This window comes from Lissotriton helveticus, chromosome 11 (assembly GCF_964261635.1).
Source record: "Lissotriton helveticus chromosome 11, aLisHel1.1, whole genome shotgun sequence".
NCBI lineage: Eukaryota > Metazoa > Chordata > Amphibia > Caudata > Salamandridae > Lissotriton > Lissotriton helveticus.
Genome location: NC_136072.1, coordinates 450,207,504 through 450,224,634, shown reverse-complemented (window position 1 = coordinate 450,224,634; position 17,131 = coordinate 450,207,504). Strand labels below are relative to the sequence as shown.

General features: G+C 44.9%; 1 protein-coding gene and 1 non-coding gene across 4 annotated transcripts in view; both read left to right on the top strand.

The window, feature by feature from the left end:
• LOC144791304 (diacylglycerol O-acyltransferase 2-like) overlaps window positions 1-17,131 on the top strand; it is a 310,035-nt gene that overhangs the window by 79,965 nt on the left and 212,939 nt on the right. The gene's annotated exons all lie outside the window — the stretch shown is intronic.
• TRNAA-AGC (transfer RNA alanine (anticodon AGC)) lies at window positions 550-622 on the top strand. The gene has a single exon. It is a non-coding gene; the product is annotated as a tRNA-Ala (tRNA).

Below are 17,131 nucleotides of genomic sequence, written 5' to 3'. Positions count from 1 at the left end.
TTTTTTAATGTACGTTTTATTTTTATTTTTTATAGCCTATGTCCATCTGCACACCCTGACAATTTCTACAATGTATCGGGTGTGTGGATTGGTGCTGTGGTTCCCGCGTTTACCTGGCTCAAAGGTGCGTGTTCTCTCTTTATAATAGTAGTATAGATATATATTTATTTTTTTAAAACAGCAACACCTAACTGCTTGATGCTGAAATATTTTCTCCGGAGCCCTCTACACATAGCGCTTATTACGCTTGACGAGGCTTTGATGCGCTTCAGGGCGAAACAATAATGCCACTATACAATACTTTCTTCGTCCTAAAACCGAGCCAACACAACTGACATCTGCGCTTTTAGACGGTATAGTTGGCCCTTGTTTTGATTGAGAGTAAAAGTCTAGCACAGTTTCTCTGTTGTATTTCACTTTCTGTGAAAGCATGCTCTGCTGGTTGACAGATGATCGCCTACTTGTAAGAATGGGAGACACTTCACTGAAACCTGATCGCAGCAGCTGATACCGTCAGAGAGAACTATGCAGGACGCACGAGTTCCAGGCGGGGAATTAGCTCAAATGGTAGAGCGCTCGCTTAGCATGCGAGAGGTAGCGGGATCGATGCCCGCATTCTCCAGAAGGCATTTCTTTTAATATTGAATGAAAATGAATTATTGAATGAAAATGAATTATTGATCTGCCACTGTTAACATGCAAGTTCTTTGGGAGTTTCAGTTTAAATGTTTACGTCATTTAGAAAGCAATCGAAGCCTCGTACTGTGCAACATGGGCGGCGAGTCGTGGCTTGTAGGTGCGAGTAGAAGCAAAGCATCATGTACCTAAACATTTCGAGGCATTCCTAAAACACCAGCCTGAGCTCACTACGAGATCATAAAAGCAAGGTTATCAACAGACAACATACCTGCCAACCTGAAGAACAATCTCATAGTGTGAGGCGGGAGGGGCCATGAAGGGGGCGGGGCCTACTGCCAAGAAGTACCCAAGAGGCACTTTTGAACCCACCACACCCCTCCCCCAAGCTCCATCCCCCCCTCTAAAAAAAGCTCGCTGAGGCTGGTGCCGATGTCCTGGGGTGTTTTCACACCCCTTAACAAACGTTGGCAGTTCAAAGCCGCCCCACAGTGTGATATCAGCTCCTTACAGTGTGACCATGTGAAGGGAGCTGATATAGTGTGTCACACTGTGGCACCTTGTGAGTTGGCAGGTATGAGACAATGGGTGTTTACTTCACCTGCTTGCTTGACCTGCTCCCTTGACCCCGCTTTCAACTGTAATATAAAAAAGCATAGGCAAAGCCAATAGTTCTTGCCTTTGAGACCCAATGGCAATCCCATTTGAGCTATATAGCACTGGCTGTACAGCACGAACAAAAGTAAAAGTGAAAAATAAAATATAAAGTGCGCACATACTCGTTATGCAGTAGGTGCCTGAAACACGTGCCATATTTAGGTTTTGCTTGTGCTGTACTTGTGAAATCTCTTGTATTTAGTGTATCTTTAATGGGGACCCTTATCAGTTCCCAGGGCCGAATTACTGTATTCATTTGCTTTTGTGTGGAACTTAGTTTTTTTGTTAACTTCCCCAGGCTGCACGCATTTACGATACTTCTACTAAAGCTGTTCACACTGTTTAAGCCCCATTCACTGTCCAGATAAGATCTCTTCCCAAGGAAAAGGCAGACAGCTTCTAACAGTATGCTGGAAGGCCTGCTTTTTAGGTCTCGCCTGATCCAGCGAATGCGCTGTCCTGGAGAGACATTTTGTCTGTGGGCTTTTAAAAGTGCTACCACTGCTTTTTGGCTGGCATCGAGTGTGCGGTTACGCGCACAATGACAAGCAGAGGCGCCATATGGCTTCCCTCTCTCGTCATGGTGCGAGCACATCGCACACCATTTGCCAGCCTGCTTTCACTTTTGCCTTGTAGCGCGCGCACGCACACACAACTCCTGGGCTTTTAAAAAAAAAAAGTATTATGTGAGCCGGAGTTAGCACGCGTGCCCACACACAACTCCACCGCCCACCACATATTACGTCTTGTTATTTTGTAGTGCCGGGTATCTTGTTCCCTTAGAGAGGAAATGCATAACTTTTTGATCTTGCTAATGATTCCTAAAGCCCAATGCAAGCCTCAAAATCGGAGCTGATGCTCATCCGGTTAAATATTTTTTCGGGTTCTTAATATAGCTTCATATAGTGGTATTATTTGACATCCGAATGCTCCACAAGTCGACATGCTTAGGTAAACCTATTTGTTAGTTTTTTTTAAATGATCTCCATTCTAAACTATTGACAGAATCCTAGGAGAGTTCTAGAAGACGCTCTGAAATTGTCTGGCAGCATACCTAGCAGTTCCTGCTTTTACAAGTATGACGATTAGGATGTCAGTAAATGAGACTGTCGGCGCTTCCCTCTTTTCTCTGCTTTTAGAAATAATTGTACATGACCAATTGTTTATTTGGTGCCTCCCTGTAGAGTAGCCGAGAGAGACCTTGTTTTAAATGTTGTTCCAAGTGTTACGTCACATGGACTCTAATTTTGAGCCTGGTCAGCCGGTCTCATATTATGGTACTTTTGTGTGTGTCTGTCTGTATGCGCGCGTGTGACTGTGTGTCATGTCAGACATTTGAGAGCCGGAAGGGTGACTTTTGAAACGCACACGTCTAATGATGCTGCTTTTGAGGCGTGAGCTTCCTGAGCCTGGATAGTCTCATTCCTTGATTACTTTCCTATCTGCTGTTTCACTAAAGGTTAGCACTTTTGCTTATGGCAGCCCTGCCAAGGAACAAACGCTGCGCGCCCCTTAAGTGCTCTGTCCTTATGCTGATTCCTGAGGGTTCAGTGAGTAGCTGACGTATTTTATGCTGTATTGTAGGCAGGGCTTGTAAACGCTCTGTGCAGCACTGATCTGCGGGGCTTAGTAATGTGAAACAGGGGTGACAGACCTATCATGGTTGCAGTACTTGTATTGGGTGTACCGACAAATGACAACTATATTTTTGCTGAGTCAAACAGAGCAAATAGTCCAAAAAAACTGCCACAGCTTTAATTGGACCTACAATACTACAGTACGTTTAATTTGTCAATTAAACTGTTTGCAGGGCTGACATATTTTAAAAGTGGGTGATCATTGCTTCTCGGCAGGAAACAGATATTTAGTGACAAACTCAATTAATCTTGCACCATTTATAAGATTTTGGTGTAATTTGGAGTAAACTTAGTATTCCTGTTGTGAAACTCGAGAATGCAGATAGTAAGGCCGTTATCCTATAGCTACTTTCATGACATAAACGTTGATTACTTTATCCTACAAAAGAACAGCCCTGTGGTTATATTCTTCAGTCCCACAGTCACTTGCCCTATGCGCCTAGTAACAGAGACCAAGACAGGCTGTGTGAAAGTAGCTGCTGTTGCAGACATTCGGATAACAATACAGATAGAGCTAGCTCTGCATTGTCCCCACTTGGTACACCTGGGGTCTGCCAACAAGGCTGGTTTTAATGATCCCCGCTTGAAATGCTTTCCCTGACAGAGCATTACTGTAGACACAATATTCCGCAGTGTTATGATGTAAAGATGACAGTGATCACATTTGTTATTTTAATATCAAAAGAATTATAGTGATCATGTTGGATACAAGTAACACATCCAGTCCTAGGTCGCAATCTGTTACTTCTGCTTCTAATCATAATGCATGGCAGAAATACCAGAAAAATGATTTACTAGGGTCTAATGGTGAAGTTTGGGACTCCTGAAATTCGTAATTGTGAAGACCAGAAGCTGGGATATTTAGACTTTGACACCGATTGCCTCTGCGGCTGAATACCATATGAAAAAGCATTTGCATAGCCAATAGGTCGCACCTTTGGGACCTTTTACGTGTTTAGTCATGCAACAGTTGCTGTTGTTGCAACAAGGATATTTTGCTGCAAAACTAAATACTTATAAGGTCCCAAAAGCGAGACCTATTGGCTATGCCAATGCTTGTTCATATGGTATTCAGCCACAGAGGCAATCGGAGTCAAAGTATAAATGTCCCAGCTTCTGGTCTTCACAATTACGAATTTTCTCCCACAGCTTCTCCCACATAAATAACAGATACATCACGGTCTGCGGAAGGACAAGCTTCTCTCATACATAACAGATACATCATGGTCAGCAAGGGGGCAAACGTCTCTCACATACATAACAGATACATCATGGTCAGCCGAAGGTCAGGCTTCGCTCACATATAACAGATACATCATGGTCTGCGGAAGGTCAAGCGTCTCTCACATACATAACATATACATCATGGTCAGCAGAGGAGCAAGCTTCAATCACATATAACAGATACACTATGGTCAGCAGAAGGGCAAGCGTCTCTCACATACATAACAGATACATCATGGTCTGCGGTAGGGCAAGCGTCTCTCACATACATAACAGATACATCATGGTCAGCAGCAGGGCAAGCGTCTCTCACATACATGACAGATACATCATGGTCTGCGGAAGGGCAAGCGTCTCTCACATACATAACAGATACATCATGGTCAGCAGCAGGGCAAGCGTCTCTCACATACATAACAGATACATCATAGTCTGCGGAAGGGCAAGCGTCTCTCACATACATAACATATACATCATGGTCAGCAGAGGAGCAAGCTTCGATCACATATAACAGATACACCATGGTCAGCAGAAGGGCAAGCGTCTCTCACATACATAACAGATACATCATGGTCTGCGGAAGGGCAAGCGTCTCTCACATACATTACAGATACATCATGGTCAGCAGCAGGGCAAGAGTCTCTCACATACATGACAGATACATCATGGTCTGCGGAAGGGCAAGCGTCTCTCACATACATAACAGATACATCATGGTCAGCAGCAGGGCAAGCGTCTCTCACATACATAACAGATACATCATGGTCTGCGGAAGGGCAAGCTTCTTTCACATACATAACATTTACATCATGGTCAGCAGAGGGGCAAGCTTCGATCACATATAACAGATACATCATGGTCAGCAGAAGGGCAAGAGTCTCTCACATACATAACAGATACATCATGGTCTGCGGAAGGGCAAGCGTCTCTCACATACATAACAGATACATCATGGTCAGCAGCAGGGCAAGCGTCTCTCACATACATAACAGATACATCATGGTCTGCAGAGGAGAAAGCTTCGCTCACATATAACAGATACATCATGGTCAGCAGAAGGGCAAGCGTCTCTCACATACATAACAGATACATCATAACATAAGTATTTGTAAAGAGCACGTTCACCCGTAGGTATCTTGGCGCTGAATAACAGATGTTTATTGTTACCCAACTCAATGGTACTCATTTTATCGACTTCAGATGGATGAAAGGCTGAGTGGACCAGCCAGAATTTGAACCTGTGACCATGAGGCCAAACACTTGCCTGTGCAGTGGACGCATTAGTCCACTGAGCCACCAGACCCGGCATGGTCAGCAGAGGGGCAAGCTTCGCTCACATATAACAGATATATAATTAGCAGCAGGAACGTCTCCCTCAATGACCTGCAGCATCCTGGCCCGCACAATATGAGGATCCCTCCTACTTCAGCATGGCACTGTTTGTCTCTAAACAGGTGTTTCTAGTATATTATACTCATTTGCGACTTAAATCACATTCAAAGCACATTTCTTTTGAAGAGAGCTGACAGCGAAGGAAATTGCAATAACATAAAATGCTGCAATCAGCGTAACTGAAAACACTTCAACAGGACATCGAGTATGAGGATATCCTTCCAAGATGTATTTCAGTTGGGATGTTGCCCCATAAATTGCCCATCACAGCGACCTCAGACAGCAGTAAAAATGTGACGCAAGCTGGTGATTAAAGTTCCTGCTGAGGACAGATCAAGTTATGTTCAGTGGCAGTTCTGACTCATCATAATGTAGCTACAAAGGATATGCAGTTCCTAAAGGGGACAGGGGAAGGACAGGTCTTTCTTCGTGATGCCCTCCCACACCCCCAAGGATGTCATGCTTTATCATTGGGCTTTGCTCCTCGTCGGGCCGGCGCTGCAATGCCAGACGGGCTCACCGTAAACGGGGCTCTTTGGCAGAGATCTTTTGAAGAAGCCGTGGGGTGCGTGCGGGTAAGAGGGCAAAGATAGTGTAGTGCACAGGTAGTGGATATTAAAATAAGTGTGGAGCAGTCCTGTTCAGAAACAATTTTCATGGTTCAGGTAGTTCCAGCGTAGTTAAAAAGTATGTGGACGCCCTACGTGGATGCAATGTTCCTAGAGGGCTATCGCTGTGTGATGGGTCGACATGTTTCGTGCCCTTATCGCTCCCAATGAGTCATATGGCTCTTCATCAGGACCTAAGTAGCTGTAATCCTACCCTCGCCGCAGCTCAACCATGATCCTGCCCCCAGCTATAATATCCGATGGGGAGGCTCTGGCAGGGCGCAGGTGTAGTGACAAATAGCGGCAGCTCTGAAGATGGCTTAGGAAGAATACATTACCCAGCCACCTGTATTCATGTTTGAAAAAATTATCTGCAACTCCACTTCCCCATGATAGAAATCGATAGTACCGGCCGTGTCTAATACGTGCCAGTGCTGAGCACCGGAAACCACTGGCACAAATTAAGCACTGTGTTATCTACCTCTTGCATTTAAGTGCGCACATTTGCTTATCAAAGGAGTGTTGATGTGATCACATTACGGGGCATATTATCAAGCAAGTTATCGCCGCGTTAGCGTCACTTTTGTGCCGCTAACTCAGTTTTTTAAAATCGCGATTTTATCAAGCTCGCGCTAACCGATGCTAGCGCTAGTTTTCGTGCAATAGCAACCGGTTTTTCTATCGCCTTGCATGTCAGCGATATTTATCGCTAATGACATGCAAGATAGGCATTCCTTACAAATATTATATGGAAAAAGTCACTAACCCCACTTTGGACTATTACCAAAGATGTCCAGCGATATTTGTCTTTTCTGCGGTGCAAAGTTTAGAGATTCACAACACAAAAAGGCACATCTTGGGAAGCAGCAACAAACCTTCCCTAACACACATAATAAATAAAAGACAGGAGGCAAAATCAAAAGGAATATCACACATTTTTCTCTGATGTGCAAAACGGACGGCTAACATACTAAAGGCGGAGTGAGAAGTATTAGAACATTGGAATGTTGGGAGCTCCATTGAAAACAATGGACTGCTCTGTGCTTATAATGGCTGGTATATGCCTGGAGCTCCAACATTCCAATGTTTCTTTGCTCACAGCTCTGGCTGTGAACAAAGGCTTCAGGGAGCCTGAGGGGATTCCATCCCCTCACTCTTCCAAAAGGCTTTGTTTTTTTTGTTAGAACATTCTGTCCTCTAGTGACAGAATGTTCTAATAGCCTTATAGCCCTTCGTAGATGGGCTATACCACTATTAAAGTCCCTCTCCCTTGTTAAAGGCCCTCGCCTTCGGCTCGGGGCCTTTAACGCTGCAGAGGGCCTTTAATAGCCGGTATAGCCCTCTACGGCGGGCTATAAGGCTATAATAAAGGTCTGTTTTATGCTCACCATAGAGGATGTACAATAGTCCTGGAAGAACCAGCAAAACCTCCTATGGGAATAATAAACAACCAGGTACACCCATAGGACGAATGACCCTCAGCTTTCTAGTGTCGTATGTTTCAACAGTGGTTTCAACCTCTTGCACTCGGAAGCAAACAAGTGTATGATTGTTTACTGGTTACGTCCCATAAGTTGACATTTATATTCTCCTTTTGTTACATATGTGTGTAGGTGAGCTAAAATTGTTTTGGTTGGTGTATTTTACTACCAGACTAAATAACGTGAGGCAAGCAATGGATGCCGCCTTTTCTCTTTTCTGTGACTATGTTTCGATGCTCGAATATTTCCCTTATGGAGTCAGGCGCCTTCATCAAGACTGTAGGTTTTGGTATTGGACATCGAATATCATGAAACAGTCCACAATTTATTGGTCATGTTTTCCAATACCATCCAATATGTCCTTTATTTTTTTATAAGATGAGGCAATAAGAGTGGAGTCAACCCTTCTTCATAGGACAGGTATATCTTGGGAGGAAACGGTGTAAGCTTCAGTCCTTCAGAAGACATGTGCTGCTAGGGCAGCAGCACAGCAAACATTCCTCATCATAGGATACATATGAATTGTGCAGAAGCACAGCAAGCCATGCTTCCACACAGAACAGGTTCACATGGCAGTAGCAAGCAAGCATCCCTCTCACAGAAGGCAGAAAGTGCAATCCTCCATTACCTCAAAACAGATTGAGTGTAAATTGTAAACTAGTACAACAAGCTTTCATAACTCAGAAAACATGCAGTTAAAGCATGAGTGACATGACGTTATAGACAGATCTCTGGAGCCTATACGTAAATCATTGAGAAGAATGTATAGAAGATGAGTGACTGAACATGTGAGTTCTGACACCATTATCACGTAGGTGATATTCCACGTGTGCATCCTTTAAGTCGTGATGATGTCACTCAGAAACCTGCTGTCACTGCTGTAACTCCTGGTGTCACATCCTGCAGTCTTGCTGCTGTCACGTCCTTTAGATCCAATTGCTGCCATTTACATGTACACTTGTTATTGAACCTTCAGCCTCAAAGGGTGAGCCCTTGTTACATCAAAGATAGTGACCTTCCCTACTGGCAGTGTGAAATGGGATGGAGGGAGCAACATGTGCCCCTGTATGGCCCATTAAAAGACAAAATGGCAAAAACAAAAAAAATACACATCTATACTTCTCTTTTCTTCTCGAGCCCACCATTACCCCTTCTTTCTGTTCAACCCCCCTCTCTCTATACAATATTTATTTCTTTCTTTCACTCAATCTCATCTCGTCTCTACCTCAATCCATACTCTCCTTTCCTACATTTCCCCTATTTCTTATTCCCTTTCCCTCTGTCTCATTTATGTGTACCTCTTTGGCTTACATTTATCTTTCCTCTCAGTCTCTTCTCATTTACTCTTGGTCCCTGTCCATTTGTCTTTTCACGATGTTCTCTTACACACAATGCCCTCCACTCTTCGCTCACAGCTGCCACTCTCTCTTAGCCTCTTCTATCCCAATTTAATCTATTATACATGCCTGTCACACTATTCTTCTTTTCTACACTCTCTCACTCCATCTATCTGCCACATACGCCATCTCTTTCTTACTTGACTCCACTACTTATATCTCACTTTGCACAATGTAGGACCAGCACAAGAATTTAAGCCAATTCTCATTCAAAGTATGTTTTCTGCACCACACCTTTGATCATGGGCACCACATTTGCTGTTTGTTCCCTGGAAATATGGCACCCCCTACTGGTGGCAGTTTAGGCCTCCACCTAGTATTCTGTATCCCAAAAATTGGCCCTGCTCTTACGTGTCTCACACTGTCTTCTCTTATTACAGATGCTCTCCTGAACTCTTGCATGAGACTCATACTTTCTCTTCTCAACCCTCCACCTTTCTTTCTGTCTCACATACCATCCTCTTTTACACTTGTATTTGCACACCCATTTCTGTTCATCCTGATACATTGCTTCCTCTATCCTTCTCACTTCCCTCCCCCAGCACACACACTACTTTTTCTGACAGTCATCTCACTACAATATCTCACACATTTCTTTCTCACACCTTCCTTTCACTTTTCTTTAAGTCAAATCTTCTCTCACCATTCTCACAAAGACCCTATTTCCTGTCCCACACACTCCTCCTACCATCCCATTTTCACTCACACCCACTTTCACACCCTCACCTCTCAATGAAATGCTCCTCTCACAAACACATGCTCACATTTCACTCCCGCTTACACGTCCTTTCCCTCACAAACCCCTTTTTTGTCTTTCCCACACATCTATTTGACATTCCCATACATGTATCATCCCTTACACAGCCGTCTCTTGTTCATTTCATTCTCTCTATCAGCTCCTGTTTCTCACAAGCACTTTCACTTTTTCACTCTCCCTTACACAGAAGCAGACACTCAACGATGGCTGTGTTTTTCTGTTCCCTATGTTTCCTATCACGAGTTTGAATGTTGAATGGCCATTTTTGAAAATCATGCTGGAGTAAACAAAGCTGTGTTCCACAATTTGGCAAAATCAACATAGCATCTTGGAGCAATTGCAGGGCTGAACTTTTACAAGAGGGATAGTCCCCCATGAATAAGCTGGTTTCAGACTCAAACACGCTGTAGCAGATAACACCGCAATTGTCCAGACCCTGATAGGTAAGTATATAGTTATAAAATTCCAACCCTGTATACTGTCTTTATAGATTTTTCAACAGCATTTGATAAAGTCGACAGATGAGTCCTATGTAGAAAATTACTGACATTGGACTCCTTGATTTGGTCATTGCCCTACAAATTGCCCGACACTTCATGGTGTAAGGTTTTGATGGGAGGAAATAGGAGCCTTACACCAATAATATCCACCCCGAATGACTTAACACAGGGGTGTCTGTTATCTCTGTTACTTTTCCCCTGTATCTATAAGTTCTATCGACCCAATTTGCCAATGCCAAGAATTTTCCTCAGCAAATAGCATTTAGTTTGCATTTATTATTGTTTTAGATGACATGGTGCTATTTGATCTCAACCCAATAGGCCTCCAACCAATTTAAAGCCTCTACACGATTAAGCGAAGGTTTACAAAAAGCAATCAACATCTCTAAAACGAATGTTTTTCCCTTTAGGGGAAGAAAATTACGAGTTTGGCAGTCCATAGGACCACGAAACTTGTGGTGGAGGTGCAGTGATGGTTGGTGACCGCCGCAACAGTGCTCCGACCGGCGTATTACCAGCATGGCGGTCAGACCTCTAGAGAACCATTGAAACTGATAGGGATTTGCGATCCCCAACAGTGGTGCCGCAGTCTAGGGAAGCAATATACATGGCGGTGTCACTGCGGTACCGCCAAGCATATTACGTGTTTCCTCATCACCAGCCTTTCCATGGCGGTGAGCCCACAGTGAAAATGCTGACTTTGTGGAAACAAAAATGGCCGTAAAGGCCCCTCTATTGCCCCTGTGCATGGGGATGCATGCAGGGGGGCACATGTTGAGCCCCGTGTGGGGATGCACTGCCTTTCCTGCACAGCATGGACTGCACAGTCCATGCCATGCAGGAACGGCCTTTGGCGATCCCATCGCAGTGCCTTTCTTATAGGCACCACCGGGGGACCATATCACCGCCCACCCGTCAGACCACGAAAAAATTTGTAATCTGGCAGGCAGGTGGCTTTGGCGGTGTTGGAGCAGGGAGGTGGCGTGGCATGGCGCCCCACTCCCACACCTCCAAAGTTGTAATCAGGCCCTCAATGTGAAGTGAAATGGTTTGATCATTTTAGAATAGGAAACCGATTAACTAATTAGTCTACAAATGATTCTGGAGAATGAATTTGTATGTCCTAAAGTTTTTTTAATCTTTTATCTAGAAACTTTTTTCAATTTTTTCCATATGTGATATAAACATGTTTAATTGTTTTTATAATTGTTGATCTCGTTTGAAGTCCAAATCCATAAAATACTTTTGAACTTTTTTGTTTTACTTTGATGCCCTGCTGATGAGGTCTGAAAAGAAAATCCTAGTCCAGATTGCAGACTTAAATCAACGTAGTGATGCTTTCAAGATGTACCATGGATAGTTAGTTGGTAAACGAGAAGAAATAAAGTAAGGGGCCATTGACAAAATAATGGCATGTGTGTTGATGTTTTCGTTTTGCATGGTTTGAAAAGTAGCCATTCCCTTTCAGGGAATTATTATTTGAAGCAGCCCAGACTCAGCCTAAACTATGTTCTAGAAAGGCACACAGGTACCAACCTCTTAAAAAGAGGTTTGCATGCACTTGCCCCAGGTGTTGTGCAAGCCCACGCTCGGTGCTGTACCTGTTCAAAATGACGAGAGTCGCCAGAGCTGGTGTGTGTTGCTGCAGTGCACCATTCTGCTCCACCTGGAAAATATTCATGTGCAGAGGTGTTGAAGTCCTTCCCCTTTGCTCCATAGAGGGTGACCAAATGCAACATGCCTTCTTGAGCGGGAGACAGGCTAGGCTAGAGCTGAAAGAAACCGCGTCATGAGTGCTTGAGGACCTTGGGATAGCTACATCCAGATATATGGCATGAACAAGAACTGAGCCTTTAGTGGGTCGCCTTTCTTTATCTGGCACCCTGTGAACACAGTTCCACAAGATGGGGTTACCTCTTTCTCTCTCAAAAAGCTCTGGGGTCAGGCTGGGGAGCGTAGCAACACTCTAGTCTCTGGCAGACTTTGTTTTTAGGCAGCTGCCCTTGAAACAGTGCTTGCTAAAACTGGGCCTCCATGATCCTTCAGTTGAATCCAGGAAGTTCTCACCTCATCAGGCAGGCTACCTCCATCTCCTCAGATTCATGCTCTGCAGGCCTTACATTCACAGTACTGGAGTATGGTCCGTAGTCCTGAAGGAGAAGCAGCCAAATGTGCTCTTCCTTGGGCACTCCTTTCCTCTATACTGGAGTAAAAAAGCTTTTTGCAGTAGAAAGGTGACCTTGAACACCTTAGGGCCAAATGCATCCAAAAAAGTTTTGCGATTCCCTAATTACAAATCTTTGCGATTCGCAATCAGGGTATCGCAAAACGGCATGCATGAAAGTGTGCAGTATACTTTCTGCGTCGCAAATGACCTACCTCATGAATATAAATGAGGTAGGTCGCAATTTGCTACCCCTTAGGAATCGCAAAAATCCCAGCGATGCTGGCCTGCTGAGATCAGCAGACCACCATGCCTGTGATTGATCCATTCTAATATTATAAAGAGAGAGCCCAAACCTTTGAGGCGGGTAATCTCAGTAACCACAGCACCAATCACAACACCCAATACAGCGTTGGAAAGGGCAGTTGCATTAGAAGGACATAGGCTATGCAGACGGATAAAAAAAGTATTAAAAAAATTGCAAAAAACTACATCATCCAGAAGGCCGAGGGCCAAAATAACATCAAACAGGAAATGATGTAATAATGTGATTCACTATATTGAGACTGAGAGCCTGGAGCCAAATTGATCGTGAACAAGGGATATGCTATCCCGAAACGCGTAGATTTGTGCCTGCCTGCTTGATAAACTCCATGCTGTGAGGATTAAATAAAAAAAGCACATAAGTGAAGACAAACGCGAGTTCGTCCCGTTTTTCTCCCAGCTGGGGGAATTGGTTGTAGATTTAAATGCAGCGTCGTTCTGCCGCGGGGATTTATGAACCGGCGAGAGAGCACTGCAAATTCTGGCAAAAAGGAACCGAGGGGTAGCAATATATATAAGCAGCAGGACAGTATTGTTGCATGGATGGAATTTCCCCGGACACTTGTGGCGCTGATGAAGGCTAATAAATGCCGAAATGCATTCGCTGAAGTGTGTGAATAAAGAGATTCCATTTCGTTCCCCTGGTGTGGTCTCCACTCTCTTCAGGTGTAGGAGGTTTTTTGGATATTATCTGCGTACATGCCAGAAACGCAGTTTGGAGACCCCCGCTCTACAATTGGACCCAGACTCTTCTGGCTTCTGCTTCGGCTTTTCTCGACACCAAGGTATTGGTTTTGCCTGGGTCCGCCAAGAAGTCTAGGCAAGTTTGCAGCGGTAGCGAGGACGAGGACACTGTTCCCGTGTTGGGCAGCGTGCACAGACATTACGGCCCCCGTGAAAAATTGAACTGTGATTTCGGGGCTGGAGCGGTAGAGGACTTAAGGAAGCATCTTTGTTCGCATTGAAAGCAGGGTCTGGGGTCTCATTCATGCTATCCTGCTTTCCGCCTGACCACAAGGTTGTCATTCCAAGCACACTACCTACCTGGAGGCAAACTGTTGCATTCTGGGAGTTGCGGTTCCTGACGACGCCTGGAACTGCAACGGGCGGGTCTTCAACATCGGAGGCGGAGTAATGGTCACATGGCTACATTAAACAGCAGGACAGTATTGTTGCATGGATGGAATTTCCCCGGACACTTGTGGCGCTGATGAAGGCTAATAAATGCCGAAATGCATTCGCTGAAGTGTGTGAATAAAGAGGTTCCATTTCGTTCCCCTGGTGTGGTCTCCACTCTCTTCAGGTGTAGGAGGTTTTTTGGATATTATCTGCGTACATGCCAGAAACGCAGTTTGGAGACCCCCGCTCTACAATTGGACCCGGACTCTTCTGGCTTCTGCTTCGGCTTTTCTCGACACCAAGGTATTGGTTTTGCCTGGGTCCGCCAAGACGTCCAGGCAAGTTTGCAGCGGTAGCGAGGACACTGTTCCCGTGTTGGGCAGCGTGCACAGACATTGCGGCCCCCGTGAAAAATTGAACTGTGATTTCGGGGCTGGAGCGGTAGGGGACTTAAGGAAGCATCTTTGTTCGCAATGAAAGCAGGGTCTGGGGTCTCATTCATGCTATCCTGCTTTCCGCCTGACCACAAGGTTGTCATTCCAAGCACACTACCTATCTGGAGTCAAACTGTTGCATTCTGGGAGTTGCGGTTCCTGACGACGCCTGGAACTGCAACGGGCGGGTCTTCAACATCGGAGACGGAGTAATGGTCACATGGCTACATTAAGCAGCAGGACAGTATTGTTGCATGGATTGAATTTCCCCGGACACTTGTGGCGCTAATGAAGGCTAATAAATGCAGAAATGCATTCGCTGAAGTTTGTTAATAAAGAGCTTCCATTTCGTTCCCCTGGTGTGGTCTCCACTCTCTTCAGGTGTAGGAGGTTTTTGGATATTATCTGCATACATGCCAGAAACGCAGTTTGGAGACCCCCGCTCTACAATTGGACCCGGACTCTTCTGGCTTCTGCTTCGGCTTTTCTCGACACCAAGGTATTGGTTTTGCCTGGGTCCGCCATCAAGTCCAGGCAAGTTTGCAGCGGTAGCGAGGACACTGTTCCCGTGTTGGGCAGCGTGCACAGACATTGCGGCCCCCGTGAAAAATTGAACTGTGATTTCGGGGCTGGAGCGGTAGGGGACTTAAGGAAGCATCTTTGTTCGCACTGAAAGCAGGGTCTGGGGTCTCATTCATGCTATCCTGCTTTCCGCCTGACCACAAGGTTGTCATTCCAAGCACACTAGCTACCTGGAGGCAAACTGTTGCATTCTGGGAGTTGCGGTTCCTGACGACGCCTGGAACTGCAACGGGCGGGTCTCCAACATTGGAGGCGTAGTAATGGTCACATGGCTACATTAAGCAGCAGGACAGTATTGTTGCATGGATGGAATTTCCCCGGACACTTGTGGCGCTGATGAAGGCTAATAAATGCCGAAATGCATTTGCTGAAGTGTGTGAATAAAGAGCTTCCATTTCGTTCCCCTGCTGTGGTCTCCACTCTCTTCAGGTGTAGGATGTTTTTGGGATATATATAAATACATATATATATATATATATATATATATATATATATATATCTCCATATCCATACTAATATTATAAAGAGAGAGCCCAAACCTTTGAGGCGGGTAATCTCAGTAGCCACAGCACCAATCACAACACCCAATACAGCGTTGGAAAGGGCAGTTGCAGCAGTAGGACATAGGCTATGCAGACAGCCACCATATACATTTAAAAGGTAAAAGAACCGTGCCAGCAAAGTAGTCCCTTGTGGGCGTGTCTGCGTTCTGCTGTGGGCGTGTGCTGGGGGCGTGACAAACGCTGGGGGCGTGTGGTACATAGGGGCGGTGGGTGACATTTGAAAGTGGTGGGGCGCAAAGTGATTTCCATACAGCAGCGTAGCGAGCGTGCGCAGCGAGCGAGCCCAAACCCCAAAAGGGGGGTTTGGGGGGATTACCCCCCCAAGAAAATGTTGAAGAAAACTCGTGCATTTTCAAGCAAATTTGAGAAAGCAGGAAGGTTAATAAAGCAATTGGGAAAGTGCAGTTATTACATTAATAGATGGCATAACATAGGTAGCTGCTTATTCAGTATAACCACAGAGCTTCATACATTCCGTCCTATTACGCTCAGGTGCTGAATTCAGACTATAAGACTTTCATGAAAATCTCAGCTCTAAGAGTAGAAGAAGTTGCACAGCAGTTGGGAAACAGGCTTCACAAAGCATTGGTGACGGACAAGTGCTGACAAGCCAACTGCATTTTCCTGAACAGTCCTGAATGGTACTGCCTGTTACCCCATTACCAATAAACAGTTTTTGATGTGGAGTAAATAGATTCCTTGTGTTTTCACAGCTTTAAATTAGAATATTTAGCAACTAGAATGGGATGTCAATGACCCATGACTGATGCCAAGCAAGCAACAATGGCACATGCAGACTAGCATCTGTCCCACCTATTAGTCATGAGCTACCCAATTATGAAAACTTTGCCCACAACCACAACAGGAGGTGCCACTGATGTGAGTAGTAAAGGCTAAATTTAAGGCGAGCATTACATAACAGAGACACATTTCAGACTCAGATACTGCTGGAAGGGGATCCAGTTGTCTTTTGGCTGGGAAGTCAGGGGAAGCAATGAGGAATATATGTGTGACATGTCACTTTATTTTACCAGGTCTTTGACTTTGATATATCTAAGCACCCTGCTCGCACACAAACTGCACATGTACCTCTGCACTCCATACAGTGGACACTATCTCCCCCATGCTTCACTTCACGTACAGCAGACTACTTGCAGCACTCTGCACACTATGCCTACAATTCCCAACTGAGCCGAGGGCCCTGGCAGTTCTCCAACTGCTATTCACAACAAATATACGGACCCATTTATTTCCTTTGCGAATGCTTGAATGGCTACCTGTTGATGCAGTGTTTCTTTACTTACAATCTTAAAAGCCTATGAGTCCTCCCAATGACATACTTGTACGGGTGATTGATTCGGCTCCTAATTGTTGTATCGGAGAGAGGTTTGGTACGACACAAGTTGGAGTGCTTCTTGGAATACGTTTTCACAAGAATGCACAAACAATAGATACAGTTACATGGCTGTTCTTCATTAAACGATTCCACGGGCAAAAGGCATCTAAGGAGGATTCTACTCTGGTGATACTATGGTTTAGGAAGACCTCAAAGGGCCTGTCTCAATTTCCCTCAGCACATTGTAGCCTAGATATACAATGGGTGGAAGAAGTGATGAGCTCTGAATGAGATTTTATGTTCATGATCGTCGACGACAT